This window comes from Canis lupus, chromosome 33 (genome assembly GCF_048164855.1).
Source record: "Canis lupus baileyi chromosome 33, mCanLup2.hap1, whole genome shotgun sequence".
Classification (NCBI taxonomy): domain Eukaryota; kingdom Metazoa; phylum Chordata; class Mammalia; order Carnivora; family Canidae; genus Canis; species Canis lupus.
Genome location: NC_132870.1, coordinates 25,255,747 through 25,261,746, shown reverse-complemented (window position 1 = coordinate 25,261,746; position 6,000 = coordinate 25,255,747). Strand labels below are relative to the sequence as shown.

Below are 6,000 nucleotides of genomic sequence, written 5' to 3'. Positions count from 1 at the left end.
TACATGGGATTATTAAAGAAAATTTTAGAGAAGAACATAATTTAAATTGAGACTTGAAATTTGGATTTCAAGGGTTCATGAAAGTGAGGAGAGGTGAAATAAAGCTTTCTGAGATGGACCTGAAGGCATAGGGACATCTCAATAAATGATACTTTTGGGGGAAAATATAAGTAATATGAGGAATGGAGTTTAAGGATTGTGAACAGATAAGGTAAAAGTTCAAGCTGAAATTTGATGAGAAGTTTTTGCTTTAGATACTCTACTATGAAATTTTGTTAGTCCTGGTTAAAAAAAAAAAAAGAGTACCAATTGTTTACTAAAGATTTGCATCCCATCCTATATTATAATCCCATTCCCCATTGATTTGGAGTAACTGCTGCCAAGGCAGAGACTCTCTAACTGGCATCTAAGAGAGGCTGAGTGACTTAACAATGGAATTTGAATTGAAGTTATGTGTGTCACTTCCAGTCCAGCATGATTAACAACAGATGAGCTTTCTCCACCATCTCTTCCCAGTTCTTAGCCTGCAAAGGAAAAGAATCCTAGTCTTGGAAGATGAGAGTGCCAAAAGATGAAGACAGGGGTCTGTGTTCCCACTGGCCACTGAGCCTTTGTGGGTGGGTGTTTCATTTTTGTGTGTGTGTGTGTGGGGGTGTTTCATAATAGCTGGTGTTACCTACACTAATAAATGTACTACTGACTTTTCTCTTAGGGTCTACTGGATATTCTAGAAGCTCAAACAGTTTTGTAGAAGAAAGATGGTTGTGACGTTAGGGAAGAACTGTAGCAACAATAAGCTAAAAGTAAGGAAACTCTCAGAAAGCTATTCACTAATTCTGGCAGACTTGGGAAGTGCATAATTAGGGAGGTGGCATAGAACAAAAGGGGGGGGGAATATTTACAAAGGTAATCAGTAAAGGTATAGGACTGACAGGCCTTGGGGGCTGAATCGAGGAAATGAGCGAATAGAGAAAGAAGAAGAAACACTGGATATTTTTTGTGTCTGTGACCAGTAATGTCACAAGATAGCAAATTTTGGCTTCATTTATGATGTTGGTTAATTGTAACTGCTATTTTAATAAAAGGGGGGGGGCAGCTGGCCTCAAGAGGCAGTGGCATTTCCACCACCCAAGTGTGCATGGATAGGGCAAATGAGCATTCATTAAAGGCTGTTACACAGAGGCTCCTTGAGCCTGGATTCTTGTGAAAACATAACTTCTTAAATGTATTATAATTCAAATATCTTATAATTATACAATAATGATGAGTGGTATTCAAAATATTTCAGTGCTTTGTAAGAAAAAAATAAGGAAAATTTCAAAAAACAGAGATTTATAGATTATAAATATATTTCATGTATCATTTTTAAAATAAAAATTTTGTTTTACTTCAAAATCAGTGCAGGAATTACAGATATTTCAAATAGCATTTAGTAACATGAACATTATCTAATTAATAGAACTTTTCCCTCTAATGATGAACAATTCTAAATCTTAGACGTGGTTGTACACATTTTCTGCTATTTTTCTTTTTCTGAAATAATTACCAAAAGTATGTTTTACAATTTCCACCTAGTGCACAGGTATTTTAGCATATAATCTAGCACTTACCATTTCTCTTTACAAGCCCTTCCTCATTCTTCACAGGGTCTTTGATTTATCCACCTGTGATATTTTATCTGAGGCGGAGTTGCATTGTCTTCACATTGCATAGTGTCAGGAACTTCACAGGTCTGTATGTGATTGTTTCTGCTAGTGCATATTCTGTGTCCACTGCTGATTTGCATAGCATCTGCTGTCACTTTGTGCTTTCTCTGTAGTTTTTTTGCATACTTGACAGCTGCTTCAATAGCACTTTGCCATTGGATTGGCTCTGATGAGGAGAAGATGTGACATGTTCAGATTCTGATGACACAGCAAACTGCAAATTACCCATTGGCAAAATGAAGTCTATTGCTGGCAAATAGTCTCTGGAATTCCGTAATAGGCAATCTGGGCATTGCAGTACTCCAGCTCAGCAGATGCTGTTGTGTATAACAGTTCCATTTTCTAGTAGTCAGAGTGGTAATCAGCCATAGCAAGGTATTCATGACTGCCCACTGTAAACAAACACATCCTTCCCTTCCTCCAAGCCACTCTGGTGATTTCATGAGCCTAGCAAGGTAATGGTGGTGATTGGCTTGAGGTATTCTCATTATCTTTATAAATTATGCATTTATAATTCTCTGTTCCTGCACTAATTATTATGGAGTTTCTCTGGCATTGTCTGTACATTCAATGAGACAAATCATTTTTGACTACCAAAAGTATCAATTTTAATGAAATAACCATGTTTTAAATTATATAATTTCACAATTAAGGTATAATATAACTGCATTTTACCTCAAAGACTAGAGACCCATTACAGCAAACAAGATGGGATGAGAGAAATCTGTTCTTCTCTGTCCTTAGTTGGAAAGCTTTAAAGTCTTGATAGAAATAAATTTTAAAATGTTTTAAACCAAAATGGATAAACTTTATTACATCTTTAAATATCTGCTATAAGTTTCTTGAAGACAAGGGAGTTGTCCCACCATGCTATATCAGTATATAATATACAATATAAATAGAATATTGATTTTACATAAAAAATAAATTACACAAAAAATGCTCTCTTCCATACCATGACATATTCTGACCCTAACAGTATTCCATTACTAAGTCACAGAAAAAGCTTTTCAATACATATATTGAACTCCAGTTATAGGTTTCTTCTGTGCTAAAGCCCCCTTTGAAATTAATACAGATAAGAATAACATCAATAAAACCTGAAAGGGTGAGATTCGTAAAATCAACAGAATTTTTATGGTAAGATAACACAACAGAGTTCAGAATTTAAAGCTGATCATAGAGTTAGTTATTCGGTTTAGCTTCTAGGTGCATTATTAATAGGGTAAAAGTTTAATTGTTGAATTGACTTTAGTCAGATATCTATTCTTATTTAGGATATTTACTGTTTTTAGTTTAATTGGATTTGAGAAATCCGATGAGACAAATTCCTGCTTTGATGAAATACTAGAACTTAAATATAAGAATTGAATTAATAAAATGAATCATAACATATAAAAACAATAGAAAATATTTATTCAAATTTTATACAATTGTAGGGATCTTGAAACCAATTAAAGCCATTATTCTTAAAACTGGAATAATTTATTCTTAAAAACATATGTTAAAAGTGTTGTCATATATGAGACTGTGTCTTCTAGGCTCAATGAGGGTGCAGCTGGTTAACTGCTTTAGATAATATAAAAACAAAATGAAAGCTAACAACAACAACAACAAAAGGCAGTGAAATGAGGATCTTTTAGCCTGCTTTAGAAAACAAAAACCAGTCATCACTTGTGGCATTCACAGTTTGGAAGGTCTGTGTGAGCCCCCACTCCTACCTCTGTCTTTCAAAGAAAAAAAAAACATTCTGAAAATGAACACAATATTTGTAAATGAGTTAAAATATTTCAGAAATAAGATGTGAAATGAGGGATGATATAAACATGCTTCTTCAAATTATACCACCCCAAATTCCAGCTGAGAACTGTTAAAGGTGATTATAATAGAAAATTGCCTGGGAAAGAACAGTATGCTAAGCTGTTTAGCTCCATGTTTTAATTGTAATTTAAATTGCATTTAAAATTTTGAAGTTAGGAACCAGGAAGACATAGATTCAAAATTTATTCTACAATACCTGTGTGAGTTTGCAAGAGTAAATGTTACATGAAACCACAGCTTTCTCAATGCTATAGTAGAAATAATTATAGAACATGCATTTTAGGGTTATTGGATAAATTAAATCACACAATGTATATAAAATATCTAGCACAGTACTGATATATAAAGACATTAAAAATCATAAGCTATTGTTATTAATAGTCTCTAAGGTGAATTAATTCTATGTCTAGATTAGGATAAAATGTGCAGCTGTATTATATTGCTTTCTAATGTTGAGTTTCCAGACAAATAAAAATAGGTGTTTTTCGGGGATCCCTGGGTGGCGCAGCGGTTTGGCGCCTGCCTTTGGCCCAGGGCGCAATCCTGGAGACCCGGGATAGAATCCCACATCGGGCTCCCGGTGCATGGAGCCTGCTTCTCCCTCTGCCTGTGTCTCTGCCTCTCTCTCTCTCACTGTGTGCCTATCATAAAAAAAAAAAAAAAAAAAAATTAAAAAAAAAATAGGTGTTTTTCAAATTTTGTTTATATAACTAATGTTTGTACCTGAATACATCCCTTAGCATTTCAATCTTAAAAGTCAACTATATTGGGACACTTGGGTGACTCAGTGGTTGAGTGTCTGCCTTCGGCTGAGGTCATAATCCTGGGGTCCTGGGATTGAGTCCCACATCAGGCTCCCCTTGGGGAGCCTGCTTCTTCCTCTGCCTATCTCTCTGCCTCTCTCTCTGAGTCTCTCATGAATAAATAAATAAAATATTTTTTAAACAGTCAACTATATTTCTCAAACTGTAACAATTTAAATCTCCTAAAATCATTATGAACACTGAACCTATCATCTAATAGATTAGCCATTCCAATCTAATAGCCAATGTTTTAGCTGATAAAAACATTTAACAAGACAGAGCTAATGAAGGAAATTCTGTGACTTGTCACCAAAGAGCTTGCCTTAGTTGGCATGACTCCATGAATCTCTCCTTTTCGCAAAGATTTTTAAAAACATGTATGGATTCAGATAATTGCATTATTATCCGGTATTTCTATACCTTTAACATAAATATAGAAAATTAGATACTTTGCCTTATATATGCTGACATCATTGTTCACATTCTATTCGTCAGGTAACCCTTTGAAACAGGAACGAAGTTACTTCTGCATGGCTTGTTCTCAATGAACCTCGATTATAAGTCATTGTAACTCTTCATTCTATAACTCCTGTAATCAACTTTCCTTGACCCACCTTTGGAGTATAGAACAAGATTTGCACATTTCTATGTCAGGGACATATTTTTAAATTCCCACTGTATTTCAGTTTTTATTAATGATTGGCTCATGGTCACAGTCACGAGTTCAGCACCTTTGCATATAATGACCATATATTCTCTAATTTGTTTGTTCATTTACCATATCTATATATCTCTATGTAGCTGATACATAGATAGATGGATATCCATAGAGAGATATGTAGATATATAGATAGCTGAACCATGTCCCTAAAATGTATATTGTTGAAGTCCTAACAGTCCCAGTTAAAATGAGACCTTTAAGGTAAGAACCTAATTCAATCTGACTGATGTCCTCTTAATAGGAGGTCATTAGGACACACAGAGAGACAACCAAGGATGTGCTCCACAGAGGAAAAACAATGTGAGGACACAGCAAGAAGATGGCCATCTGCAAACCAAGAAGGGAAGCTTCAGGAGAAACCAGTCTAGCCAATACTTTGATCTTGGACTTGTAACCTCCAGAACTGTGAGAAAATAAAATTATGTTGCTTAAGCCACCCAGTCTGAGCTATTTTGTTATGGCTGCCCTAGGAAACTAATATGTGTGTATGTGTGTGTGTGTGTGCACGTGCACACACTTGTGTATTTACATATATTTAACTGCATTCTGTTCCCTATGCTGTTCTACTGGTTAAGGATATAAAGAAAAGAAACATTATTTCTTAAATTCTTGTGTACCTAAAACTAATATAGTGTTATATATCAATTATATCTCAAAAAAGGATAATACAAAAAAATTGAGGGAGACCCATATTAATAAAATAAAGATTACCAAAAGGGAATGTATAACAATATAGGTCTACACATGCTTTAAGGCAACTGCCTGGGAACTACACCTCTATATGGAGAAGTTTCATGGAGATGGAGATGCACAGGCAAAATTTTGAAAGAAAAACTGGATTTAACAAAATGAAAGGTCTTGTTCTTGGTAAGAAGATGGCCTCAGCTCTCTGGCTTGCCATACAAGTGTGACGGAGTATGGCAGATTTCAAGACTTGCAGTAGCACAGT

General features: G+C 35.0%; 1 long non-coding RNA gene across 1 annotated transcript; it reads left to right on the top strand.

Moving 5' to 3' along the window:
• Positions 1-472: 472 nt before the first annotated feature.
• LOC140623688 (uncharacterized) lies at positions 473-5,480 on the top strand. The gene is made up of 4 exons (XR_012023242.1): positions 473-617; positions 713-803; positions 1,647-1,730; positions 5,293-5,480. It is a non-coding gene; the product is annotated as an uncharacterized lncRNA (long non-coding RNA).
• The last annotated feature ends 520 nt before the right edge of the window (positions 5,481-6,000 follow it).